The following is a 14,540-nucleotide window of genomic DNA, read 5'->3' as shown; positions in this document are numbered from 1 at the left end:
ACTTGCCTATGATGAATGCTGGTTTTTACTGTAAGCCTGAAACATATAATCCATCTAAGCCTGACTTCCAAGTACAAGTGAAACTTGAAGATAATATTTATAAAAATAGATACTTCTTTAAATAAATAAATATATATGTACATAAATTATTTAGTATAATATAAATTGGGCAATGAAATAAATCAGTAGCAGTAATAAGTCAATTTAAAGAGGTCACTGCATTTCATAAAATTGGCAGTTACAGTAATAATTATTTTGAGTTCCCTGTAATATTTTCAGCCTAGTTTTTCAATTTAAGACTCGCTCCTGGTTTGGGAAGTTACAATGGCAAAACATTAGGAAGAATGTGTGTGATTAGTTTCAGTCTTTTGCCAGATCTAGCCACATACCTTCTTTGACCCCTTATTTCTTTCATGCTGAGAGACCCTGATTCTTCTCCACAATTTCTTTTCTTGAAACTGGCTTCTGTTGGTGGAGCCTAGTGACTCTTGTCATTCCCTCCTCCAGCTAACAACTGTCCCTGGGATCTGTAACACATGGCCTATCTATCCCTAGAGCTCCGCAAGATCCCTCTTGTAATATTCCATCTTGGCATCTCCCCATTCAGCAGCCAACTAAGACAGGCCCCAGTACTTCACTCTTTCTGGGAAAAGTGCTTGCATGTACATTACTTAAAATCAACAAACAAATAAAAGCAAACAAGAAGAAAAAGTATAATCATAAAAATGTAAGGACAGGAAGGTCAGATTTATTTAACTTGAGGTGTGAAAGAAGACATGACCATTTTCCACAAAATGGAAAAAGAAAACACAAAATAAGACAAATCCCACAGAATATCCTTACAAAGCTGAAGTGCTAGAAAAGGTAAGAAAATGAATTTGAGCTAATTAATATGTCTATTTACAAAATCATTAGCTCAGTCTGAAACTGTAAAGTAAAAAGAATGAATAATTATGAAAAGACATCTAGATTTAAAAAAAACAGACTCATGGGTATTAAAAGAAATGTTGTCATCAGATTACTCAGGCTATCTAGAAATAAATGGAAAGGGATAAATTTTATACAATTAACAATACCCATTTATAATGTCATAATGAGACCGATTTTCTAAACTATAATTTCAAAAATTCAAACCTCTTTCACTCACAGTTGCATCAAAATTCATAGACCTTTTATTTTTAAACACTTTCTATATATTTTTAAATTGTAAGATAATAGAATTTGATCTTTATTTCTATTTTTGTTGGATTTGGAAAAAATAACTTCAATTTTGGGGGAAAATTTTTATTGGCCTAAACAAAATAATTAAAATTAATAGGTACTGTAGCTTATTACTTCTGTTTAATGGTCATTTATAAGTCATGATATTGAAGGACATGCATTCTAAAATATCAGCCATAAAATATGATTTATATTTATGAACAAATGAAAGTACATCAGTAAGTATAAAACCAAGAAGCAAGCATTTCAAAAGGTCAAAAATTTGTCTTATAGTAACATTGTGGTTTACAATGATGAAATTTAAAAAATAATAGAGCTTTACTGTTGTTCATATCTAAAATTGTGGCCTTTGTTTACTACTCAATGAAATAGTTCTGATATATATATATCATAACATATTGGTTAAGGAGGAAGCATAAAAGTCATTTTAAAAAATACAAATCTTATTGAGATATGATTCTTTTTGTTTTGTGTCTTTTTATGGAAAGATAAAAATCCACAATCATTTTCACTAAAGTCAGTCTTTCATGATTTGTCCCCAGCCAAAGACTCCACCTTCATTTCTAGTCCCATGGTAGGCTCTGATGATTTAGCTGTACTCTCCACTCCCCCAGGGGTTTACAAATGTGTTGTCACTGTCTGAAGGGGCTTGTCTTCTCCCACCTCTATGTCTGATTCAGATAAAAACAAGATTCAGTGATAGCATCACACTTTTCAGGAAAAATAGCCTCTCCTTCCTCCATTTTCTCATTGCTGTATTGGGTTCTTATAATGTGTCCCTACATTTTCTTAGGAATGATCATCTTCTAGAACTTGGGTTACGCATTTTCCCTATTGTCCTAGATTTTCAGTGCTAAGCCATACATTCCACTTGCTTTATTCCTGGGTGGGTAGGGGGAGCAGGGGTGGGTATAGGCTTCAGGGACTCAAGCAGGACAGGCAAGCACTGTACCACTGAGCTATGCCCACGGCCTTCAGCCCTCACTGACTTCTTAAATCCATCCTAGAACATGGCTTGAGAGGGGTAAGCTAGTGTCAGAAAGGAGGTAGATTTCAGAATTGTTGATCTTTGAGACATAACAGTTCTATGCAATGAGGTGCGATCACACATTCAGAAGATTAAATTGAAGTTGAGATATCTGAAGCTCTATTGGGGCAGATTGAGAAGAAAGAAAAGATAGACCCTGTGGTGATTATTAAAGTTTTCAACTAAATGTCCAGGAACAGAGTAGCAGTGCCTTTTTTGGATATTCTAGCTAATGAGTTCTTGAGCAGAAGCAACACGGGTCAGATTTCAGGCCACAGAATTTGGCTGCAAGTTGGAGACTCTCAAGAACCCTCAAGAGCTGACGGCCTCCACCTAGCACCGTGTCAGACAACTACAGAGAACAAGTACTGCCATTCAGGGATGAACATTGGCATTTTAAGCCACTACGTTTTGGAGGATGTTTATTACTACTGCGTATCTTTACATAGCTTAGCACAATTTGAATATGGTAGTAGAAGAGGCTCAGAGTAATGGATTCCATCTGTTCTGTTGAGAAAATTTCACCAGCAACTCTCAAGTACCCACTTCCCAAAAGTTTACCCTAGAATGGGGTACGTGGAAGTGAGTTCAGTGCTAAGTCGCTGAGCAAATGGTAGTGACGTGAGACTCAACCTTCTACCTCTGAGTCACACCCCAACCATTTTATTTTTTATCCTGAAGCAGGGTCTCATTAAGTGACTGAGGACCTCGCTAAGTTTCTAAGGCTGATCTTGAACCTGTAATCCTCCTGTCTCAGCCTTAAAGTACTAGGATTACGTAAAGTATGGGAAAAGGGTGTTAGAGGCAAATAGCATGAGTTTTCAATGAGAAGCAGTTAGAAAATAGTACACTGGGTGATAATACCAGATTCTGTTAATGATGGCTTGAAAGTTATTATATAAAAGTCTATTATCTTCTCTTAGCCTTACATGGAAGAGAGGAATAGAGGTAGATAAGGATTGGAGGGGTACTGTGCAAATGTTGGGGAAAATACCAGAGAAAATTATTGAGACATTTAGGACAGTTCTCAATTGTCTTATCAATTACTTCTTTGATAGACCTAACATTAGAATAGCTAAAATGTTAAAAATCTACTAATAACTCATGTCATTAAATAGGCCTAATTTTATATTCACAGAACATATAGAATGTTTCTTAATGATCATTGATATAATTTAAAGGGGTTCTTTCATATGTCTTTTTGGAACTGGGGATCTAACCCAGAATGCCGCACCTGCAAAGCAGGCAGCTTGCCACTGACTGAGCTACGTCCTGGTATGATTTAGTTATATTCAAAGCCGGGCGTGGTGGTGCACGCTTGTAATCCCAGCATTTGGGAGGCTGAGACTGTAGGATCTCGGTTCGAGGACAGCCTCAGCTATTACTTGTGAGGCCCTTTGGAACTCAGTGAGACCCTGTTTCAAAATAAAGATTAAAGAACTCCAATACCATCAATAATAATAATAATAATAATAATAATAATAATAATAATATAAAAAATAGGGCTGGGGGTGTAGCTCGGAGGTAGAATAGCCCTGGGTTTCATTCCCAGTACCGCAATAAATAAATAAATAAATAAATAAATAAATAAATAAATAAAGTTATATTCACAGGCATACTTTTTTTAATTAATTTATTTTTTAAATTGGTGCATTGTAGTCATATATCAATCACATTGGAGTACAAGACTTGAGAGGATATACAAGCACACATCATCCAATTAGCCCTCCTCCAGCCCCCATCCCATTCCCTCCACCTCCCTCCATCCCACACTTCTTTGGTGATTTACTTTGATACATTTGTTTATGTACCTCCTGCGTTTTAAAGAGGCTCTGTCCTCCAGTATTACATACCCTCTGATTGGTCACATTAGTTGCTTCACTATAGGGCCCTTTCTATAGCTCAACCTCTTCCTGTTGCCCTTTTCCTCCTAGTTATTGCTGATTAAGAGAAGCATCTGATTTATATTTTCTGCGATATTTCTCTGTGCATGCTGCGTTGCAAGTACCGATCCCACTCTTGATGGTCCCAGTAGTGGCCTGGCTACTCAGTGGACTGATCCAGACCTCGCTGGCTCAAGCAGCGGCCTTGCCTCATGGGAGGCCCCAGTTCTGGTCTCGCTGGCCCCTGAACCGGTCTAACCCCTAAGCTGGCTTTGGTCCCGACCTTGGAGGCCGCAGGAGTGAACTTGCCTCACGCCAGGCTCCGATGCTGGCCATTGGCCCCTGCACCGGTCTAACCCCTTGGCAGGATTCCAATCCCGGTCTCGGAGGCCCCAGCACCGGCCTAGCCTCATGGCAGGCTCCAATGCCGGCCTCGTTGGCCCCAGCACCAGCCTAACCCCTCTGCAGGCTCCGATCCCGGCCTCGGAGGCCCCAGCACTGGTCATGCCTCAAGGCAGGCTCCGATGCCGGCCTCGCTGGCCCCAGCACCGGCCTAACCCCTCGGCAGGCTCTTATCCTGGCCTCAGAGGCCCCAGTACCGGCCTCTAGGGCTGGGGGTGTAGCTCGGAGGTAGAATAGCCCTGGGTTTCATTCCCAGTACCGCAATAAATAAATAAATAAATAAGTAAATAAATAAATAAATAAAGTTATATTCACAGGCATAATTTTAATGCCTTAAAATCCTCTGGCAGCTGGGCGTCGTGGCACACACTTGTAATCCCCGTGATTGGGAGGCGGAGACAGGAGGATCACGCAGGTTCGAAGCCAGCCACGCTGGCTTAAGAAACCCTGTTTCCAAATAAAAAAGTATAAAATAGGTCTGGGAGTGTAGCCCAGAGGTAAAAGGGCTTCCAGAAACCCCAGTATCACTTAAAAAAAAAAAAACCCAACCCTCTGGCATATTTCAAAATAAAGAATAAAAAATAGGGCTGGGGGTGTAGCTCGGAGGTAGAATGCCCCTGGGTTCCATTCCCATTACTGCAAAATAATAATAATAATAATAATAATAATAATAATAATAATAAAGCTATAGTCACAGGGACACTTTTAATGCCTTAAAACCCTCTGACATACAGATCAGATTGTAGCTGATTTGGGGTATCCTAAATGGCAAAACCATCTTTTCCTATCTGAAAATGCATTCTTCTTTCTGCCAAAATCCATACCCACATGGTATTCATACTGTTGCTTTCACATTTCTCTAATGCTGCTTAGGTTTCTTCACATATTCATATTTTTAAATCAAATAAAGTGAATAGAAAGTTCTTTCTCTGTAAAATATGTAGTGTAATTCAAAGAGAATGTTAATGAAATGAATACTTAAAACTTTGTGAAATATTGATATGTAGCAACTAATTTTCTCTCTATATTCAATTGCTTTTCTTTGGTTATCTGAAGCCCTAGTCTTATGAAATTGTACTGACACTAATATTGAAAACATTTTTATTTATTTATTTATTTATTTATTGTTTGTTTGTTTGTTTGTTTGTTTTGGTTGTACTGGGGTTCCTGGAAACCCTTCTACCTCCTGGCTACACTCCCAGACCTATTTTATCTTATTTTTATTTTTAAACAGGGTCTCTTAAGCCAGCGCGGCTGGCTTTGAACCTGTGTGATCCTCCTGTCTCCACCTCCCAAGTGGGGGGGGATTACAAGCGTGCGCCACCACGCCTGGTGTAACATTTTTAAATAGAAGAGAAAAGGCATCGGATGATTTTAATAATATATGTAGTATGTGGAGACTAAACATACTTTTTCTGCATCATATTTTTTTTCAGGATAACTTCTTCCACATAGAAATACCCTTTGCCAATGCAGTATAGGTACTTAAAATGAGGAGCACTCTACCTAAGGTTTTTAAATTTGATGTCTCAAGGATGGGCACTCTTTCACGACAAAAGTCTCATTCGTCCTCTGCTCCCACACGGCCTGACAACCAGTATATGCAGCGAGGTTGTTAACCGCCTTGTTGTTCCTTTCCCAGATAAAGGATTATGAATAAAAACATGTGCCCTAGCTTTACTTTTAAGAGGGTCAGATAGCTGAGGTAGTAATTTGTTTGCGTACAGATGGGCTAGTGCAAAGAAACAAGAAAAAAATTCCAATGAGGAAATTCTAAATGGGGAAGATATGTTTTATGGACAGCTTCTATTTTATACCAGCTACACCTGGCAGAGACCCAGGGCAAAGTGAGTGTACCACAATGAAGTATCCTCAGTGAAAACTACTGTATATTGAGAGAACTCCGTGGGTGGAAAATAATAGCCAAGAATATTGCTTGAATAGTATATGCTTTTAAAAGCAGGATTCACATCAGTTTTAATGCAGCTGGGAAGGATTTCAATTTTTTTAAAAAAGACAAATTACTAGGATTTACCTTCTATTTAAAAATTTAAAACTTTATGTGATCAGCAGACCAACACTACATTAGAAAGAAAATTCTTAGAACTCTACAAAAATTAAGAAGCAGTTACATTCTTGGTGCATGGAAATGTGCATTAAAGAACCTGCTCATTGGTTTAGTGCATGTGTTAAATGATACAATATCCATATCTATGATTACTCTAGAGATCAAATTAAGAGGATTCCTCATTTGTTGGTCTGTCTCTAAGGAAAGCACAGGAAAACAAATGCTAATCCAAAGATTAATGGACTTCTCAGTGTATAATATATTAACCACTTCTTCAACCACTGGGGGAAAAATTTAAAAATAAGGTATTGTCTCACCTTTTCCTGGTAAATATTGTACTAGAAGATATTTCTGGTACAAATTTGATATCAGTATGTGAATCTTTTTTAAATATCCCTATAGCTACCTAGATAGACACATCATACATAAGAAATGCTATTTCCAGGACAAATGAAACTCTTGGTGATAAAAGAAGATATAGATATCTCTGAAGGTTTCTTATCACTCAGGAACATAACTCTCCAATGGTTCAGTGCCTGAGCCAGTTGTCTGAGATCACTCGTCAGATAAATCAAGTAGTCAGTTGCCTAAAAGAGTGAGAGCCTATAATAATCTTATGTCTTTGCTTTCAGACATCAAATCTTTCTTCTAATAAGCCAGAAGAGAAGTTAATGTGTCACTTGGTGTGGTGCATTCAGACCTGAGTGTCAACCTGTTTAAAGTTGCTGCTGCAACCTGAGGGTTTGGCTCACCTCAATAATTACTATATTTTAATATTTTTCAATTATAAATTCCCCAATCCTGATATGTTGAGGAGAAGGGGTGATGAGAAGGCTGAAAATATACTGAGTTTTATCTCTAAATTTCTTGGAAAATCTTATTACAACATAAAAAATTCCCTTTGGTGGGACGATCTTCAAATATTCAAATATACAAATACTTACTGAATGATAACTATATTTATTTTACCTATATTTAGAGTTAATATTTTACTAAAAGTAGTATTTTAAATTACTACTATAAAAACATTTAAAAAACTAGACATTGAATTCTTTATCTAGGCCTGTGTCATCCAATATGGTAGTCAGAAGCCATCTGTGGCTGTTTAAATTTACATTAATTAAAATTAAATAAAGTCTAAAATCTAGTTTCTCCTTTGTACTAGCTACATTTCACTGGATAGCAGCAACATGTGGCCAGTGGTTATTGTATTTGACATGGTATATACTAAACATTTCAATCAACACAGCAAATTCCGTTGGGCAGAGTTATTCTAGCAACTACATAACTCAAACACAGTGTATAATGGTATTCATAAATCAATCGTTCCAACTCAGTATTTTCATTTTAGAATCTTTCAACCTATATAAAACAAGAAATGACATGATTTCCATTTTCAGTTACCCTTGTACTGGAGAGATTATCTTACCAAGATAACATAAGTGTTGATTTGATTGTGTTCCTTTTGTACGCATTATCTCTTGATTAATAAACAAAACAGAAATTATTAATTAGTAAAAGTGTTCAGGCTTGGACATAGCTATATTCTAATTTTTTCTTTATATGTCTTGATAATGAGCATTAACATTACTGTGGCTTTAAGCTCAATAGGCTGGGGAAAAAGAATTGGGTATAGAAAATAAATGTGGCTAAAACTGATATATTTTGTTTTTCTGTTCAAGTTCTGGCTACTATATGTGCACTTATATTTACATTTGGATTAGCATGACTGCTCATCCACTGAGGGTAATGACTGTGCCTAGACTATAACACCATTTCATATGTACCATGCATATCCTTGCAGAAATGCTTCCTTTGCGCTGGGACCTTGTTCCTCAATGTATAAATTTAGCTATGTGAGTTTAAATGAAGTCACGATGGGCACTTTGAGCAGTATATTATTTGTAATAGGACAGATTTCATTTTGGGTACCTAAAACCTTCCTCCAGAAGAATTATCTTCTAAACTTACATCAACAAGCCTCTCATTACTAGCAGTTTGAGGAGGGAGATTAAAGCAGAACGAAGGCATATAGAGATTTAATTATGTGTTCCCATCTAGAAGCAGCGATAAGTTGGGGATCTGCCATTACCTTGATATTTTGGAGATAAAATGGGTATCTGAATAAATAGAAGCCTCAGCCTCTGCAGCTGTCACTAACATATTTCACCCTAATTGCAAAATATTTATTTTAAACCCTAGAACACACACTGAGGAAGCTAACCTCAGCTGGCGAAAAAAGAGATTTTCAATTGAGAACATTTCCAGATTAATTGAAATACTGTCAAAGACAGTAAAGATGGTCATTTATTCTTTATGCTTTTGACTGTATATTCTGTACATGAGAAAATAAGGAAAGAGATAAAAATGAAGAAAGAAAAAAAGAAAAGAAAAAAGGAAGGAAAGGAGAAAAAAGTATAAAGAATATACTTTCATTATTTCTGTGTGCATAGAAACTATTTATTCTCCTCTGTGCTTTAGCATCTACATATTACTTGGCACACAGTAGATACTTAGAAAATATTTGTCAGTAAAAAAGGTATAGAATCACTAATTTTTTTCTGAGCTAAGAAAAAGATTCATTTTAAATTTAATATCTATAGGCATATATTTATATACTTACAAACTTTACTAAAATATGTATTTCTTTGTCATATTTAAGAAACTGATGACATGTATTAATGTCTCTCTTTCCTTTCATCTCTACCAATTCTCTTTCCCTCTCTTCCATTATTGACAGAGGTTTTTAGATTAATCAACTACATTCCTGATATTTGGAATATAAAAATAATCTATTTATAAATCTAATGCTATTAGGGAATATAGATAAAAATGGATATATTTTTCTTAATGGTACTGGGGATTGAATCCCCAGGCATTCTACCTTCTAGCCCTTTTGTTTTTTGGCTTAAAACAGGGTTTCCCTTGGTTCCTGAGACTCTCACTCCTGTGCTGAGGTATGCCTTGAACTTGTGACCTTTTCTTATCAGCCTCCAAAGGTACTGGGATTATAGGCACCAACCACTGTGCCTGGCTAGATATTAGATTTTAATTTCAATGATATGGGCCCATTTTTCTATTATATCCATTTATTTTCAGTATTACTGAACACTTAACTCATAGCAATAAGGAGAAAGTAGTAAGATAAAGTTCCTGTCATTACAGAAATTATTGTGGGAAAATACTGTAAGCATATTTGAATATGCTTACAGTATATTTTGAATATGCTTACAGTATACTTTGCACTGAGCCAGGTGTGGTAGCATATACTCAGTACTCCGTGTGCTCTAGGTCGTTTTTCCTTTAGTCCAATCCATGACCCCCACCCAAGCACAACTTCCACCACTGTAATTGGAGTGCTGAGGAGCGTGGAATTGAAGGAAGCGATCACATTGCTGGGTGGTGCTTGGAGCTTGGGCTGTGGGAGGGTCCCACCACAGATGGTGAAGTGGCATGTGGGCCCCTGTGGAGCTGCAAGTGAGCCAAAGAGCCTGCACAGAAAACTCCTAGGTGTGTAATCAAAGTGAGAGCGACGGTCAAGCTCAAGGCTGGGTCTTGGGACACATACTACCTCCTGCAATTCTCCAAATAGGGCGATCTGAGCTCAGTTTGACCCTTTCCTTATCTTTACATTTCTTTCTTTTTCAGAAAATTCTGGCTGCAGAAGATGATATCTAAATGGTAACGTGTCATTGTGCTAAAGAGTAGGGTTACAATACTTGAGACAGACAGAAACATGCGAGAAAGGCAGCTAGATGGCCGATCAAAGGCATTTCCTGACCGGGAGGTGGAAAATAGCAGTTGAGAGTTTTAGCAATGCACTTAAGAAACTAGAGGAGCTTCTCAGGCATTTATTACAAGCTAATTCAAACCCTTAGGGTTATTGAAGATTTTGTGAAAAGCACCTCTTAACTGACCAACTGTCAATTAGCAAAGAAGAAAATGTCTCAAGTACTCCATTATGATGATGATCAAACAAACCGGGCTTTGATTACTATAATAATGGCAGCGTAATGTATAAAAAATCTCCAGTTTTAGATATGAAAAGAATTCATAACTGGTGATCATCTGTAAAATCTACTGTGGAAAACTATGAGTATAATTGCCCAGTAATGTCAATTTATTTTTTCTTCCTCCAACTTTTCAGGTAATCTATTATAATGAGAAACAATAATCATTAAAGTTTGATCATGCTAATCTAATTTTCTGAATGGCTTATTAACCTTCCATGGAAGTCTTTCTTTCTTCTAATTCTTGATCATCAGATCAGGCAATAATTAGGCTAGGAAAGTGCAATTTGTTTTCTAACAATGGTTGAGAGGACAGAGAAGTTGTAAGGGATGTTTAGCTTTGTTTTCAAGTTTGGCCTCATTCATGTATGTTTGTGTATCTATTCTCTCTTTCCATATGTGTATGCATATGTTCCATATATGTATTATGTATATATATGTGTACACATATGTATGTGTGTATGAATATGTGTATATACATTTATGGAGGTCTGTATATGTTGATACATATATGTTTTACATATAAATAACTTTCTGAATTCATATAAAAAGGATTTGATAAAGCATATTTTAAAAAAGATTTGATAAGGCAAATATTTTGAAAACACTACTTAATATTCTTCCCAAATGAAATCTGGCCCCCAAGCTCTAAGAAACAAATAATAGCAAGAAATAGAGATTCTGTCTTAACTCCCTTTTATTTGTTCTGGATCTAAATCTTTTAAGAAAAGCACTTAAGAAAGGATGCTTATTCCAAAGTATAATTCAGTTTTTAGAAAGACGGTGGCATAATTGAAAACTGCTTGGTTCTGAGACTATGGGGACTTTTGTTTAATATAAGGCTATATCTCTTATTATCATATGTGTGATAGTCACTGAATAGTCACTAAAACTTCCCTAGCCTTGATTGTATCATAATATTTGCTTCATAGATGTTCCAAGATTAGATGCAACAGATCTTGACCTGAGTTGGTGAAAATTTATTATTCTTCATCCTTTCTGAATTCAGAGATATTTCTTAACTAAAGTGAAGTTTTGGTTTGTTCGTTCGTTTGTTTTCCAATGCTAGGGATTGACCAGGGTGCATGCTAGGTAAGGACTCTACCACTAAGTAGAGTCGAGTCCCCATCCCCTGATTTCTTGAATATAGACAAAAATATTTCTATTTCAAGCCAATTTCTTGGGTTTTTTTAATCAGAATTAATGCTAGTTGATGGATTTAGATAGCAATAAAGAATTCAATTTTCTTTCAAGAATGTCAGAGATAAATTGCAGAGATACTTTTGATTTGAATCCAGAAAATCCACAACTTAACCTTGTTATGTTTTAAATCTGGAAAAATCTCATAGTTCATGTGTTGAAAGTGTGGTCCCCAGTGCAGCAAGGTGGGGATTTTAAGAAATGACTGCATCATGAGGGCTCTGACCCCATTATTGGATTAGCCTACTGATAGCTGAATGGACCACTGGTAGGTGGGATCTAGTTGGAGGAAGCAATCCTTGGGAAGCATGCCCTGGAAGGACTTTACCTGTCCCCAGCCCCTACCACTCTCTGCTTCCTTGTTGCCATGAGCTGAGCAGCTCTCCTTCTGCCATATTGTTCTGCCTCACTTTAGGCTCAAAGAGATGGATCTGCCTGACCCTGGACTCAAACCTCTGAAACAATGAATCAAAGTAAAGGATTCCTTCTCTGTGCTGTTTTTGTCAGGTATTTTGATAACAGTGATAAAAATCTGAGTAACATAACAACCCTGCTGATTGTCTTAATTATAGATTATTTGTATAGAATTCAAGCAAAGGACATTTATTTTATATTTCTCACTTTTTCAGCTAAATATAGTACCATACAGGTGAAAAACTATATCCTGCATAGTCTCAGCTTATAAATAAAATTGCACAACAAAAACTTGTCAATGAATTAGAACTACAGTCAAATATATAAATCTATGGTCTGAAAAAAATATAAATGTTTTTAAAACAAAGTGTAAGTATGACGCTGTTGTAACATAATAGTCTTTTTTTTTTTTTTTTTTTTTGGTGGTGGTACTGGGGATGGAACCCTTCTACCTCCAGGCTACATGCCCAGACTTATTTTTTTAAATATTTTATTTGGAAAAAGGGTCTCTTAAGCCAGCGAGGCTGGCTTCGAACCTTTGCGATCCTCCTGTCTCTGCCTCCCAAGTGCGGGGATTACAAGCGTGCACCACCACACCCGGCTCACTGTTACCATCTTTGGGATTTACCTAAGCTTTCAGGCTCCAGCCACATTTTTCTTGGGTACCTGCAGCTGAAAATGGAGCATGATGGAGATGCTCCTGCCCCACTTGAGGCTCCTTCTAATGTGCAGTGTGTGCTCAGGCGATGGGCATGGCATTGGTCTACTCTTGGCCAGATATGTGTCTTCACCTGAGGTTTGTTCTGCTCATCTTGACTCGCTTCCTCTTTCTTTCACAAGTGTCAGATCTGCATCATAGTTTGAGGGGTTTCCTAGCCCAATTTTGCCTTTAACTTTCCAAACCTTCAGTGTGTGTGTGTGTGTGTGTGTGTGTGTGTGTGTGTGTTATGTGCTTGGGGTTGAACACAGGGGTATTCTACCTCTGCGCTACACCCCTTGCCCATTTTAATTTTTATTTGGAAGCAGGGTCTCCATCAAGTTGCTGAGGCTGTCCTTGAACCTGTGACCCTACGGTTTCAACATCCTAAGCACTGAGATTACACACATGTGCCACCATGCCAGGCTTTTTCCACTTTGTTTCCTCTCTCATTTTCCAAATTCTTGTTCTGCACTTGTACATTTTTCCCATTGCCTATTTTTCAGAGGACTTGACACAGATAGTAAGACCAAGACCCTGGGTTCCTGAATGGTAATATGGGGCAGAGCTGTTCATAAGTCCGACAGGCCTGGACTATTGTGGGAGACAGATATAAACTTTATTTTTTGAGTCATTACATTATCGTATCTTACTGCTGTAACATTAGACTCTAATACATACACAAATAAATAAAAGATTAAAATGCTTTTTCTCTTACTCTCCACATTATATATTGTTTCAGGCATTTTTGTCTAAGCTTTGAGCAGCTTCCTAAAAATAAATTAATTTGATTATTAGCTTTTTAAAGATCTAAAACATCACTCACTTCTTTATTAGCTTTTTAATATTCTGAAGCATTTGTTTTGCTTCATACTTGCACGTCACGTTCCACAAACACTGCCTGGGACCGTGCAAAACGATGTGGATTTGAGAATCATGAAAAACATTTATAAAGATTCTTAACTTCCCTTAATCTAAAAGGGTTTAACATTATTTTTGGAGCCACCCTGCACCTTACACAAAAATACAGTATTGGTTGTGATGAAGTTGAAGCCGGAGAAACAAATACAATTTTACAAATGGCCGAACAATGATCGAATATTCTCAAGAGGAATTTTCTCTAAGTGTAAATTAGAACATGCTAACTCACATTGATTAGACTACACAACAAAATAATTTACCATCACACGGGCTTACTATAGTCAGTCATTCGGGGACTTAGGAGGCTGGCACTTCTTGGACACTTCTGTGAGCCCTGTGTTGTGGTGGTGAAGTTAAGGCAATATGATATTTCTGGATACACTGAGACTGCACAAATTTTAGACTTGTCAGCTTAAATGGCCAGCTTTGATATGCCATGATTTTCTTGTTTGCCTACAATAAAGACTAAAACTGTATAAAGTAATCACTTTGTCAGACTCAAAACATGTGCTCATTTGGCCTACTGTTTTATATATCCTGAAGCTCACATAATTCTCAAATCCTAATCCTCTGCTTCTCACTATGTTGTTTGGCAAATGTTTGACCAAATGGGTGTGGTATTTAAAGAAAAATATTAAATAAAACCCTACATTTTGTAATCTTTTTGTGCTGGCTGAATAAAATATTCCTTAAAATT

The 14,540-nt window shown here is 37.0% G+C and overlaps 1 protein-coding gene across 1 annotated transcript in view; it reads right to left on the bottom strand.

The window, feature by feature from the left end:
- TMEFF2 (transmembrane protein with EGF like and two follistatin like domains 2) overlaps positions 1-14,540 on the bottom strand; it is a gene marked incomplete at both ends in the record, with an annotated part of 268,185 nt that overhangs the window by 136,743 nt on the left and 116,902 nt on the right. The gene's annotated exons all lie outside the window — the stretch shown is intronic.

The sequence above is a fragment of the Muscardinus avellanarius genome (genome assembly GCF_963383645.1).
Source record: "Muscardinus avellanarius genome assembly, chromosome: 2".
NCBI classification, from domain to species: Eukaryota; Metazoa; Chordata; class Mammalia; order Rodentia; family Gliridae; genus Muscardinus; species Muscardinus avellanarius.
Note: the sequence above shows the minus strand (reverse complement) of the source record. Positions and strands in the feature narration are given on the sequence as shown.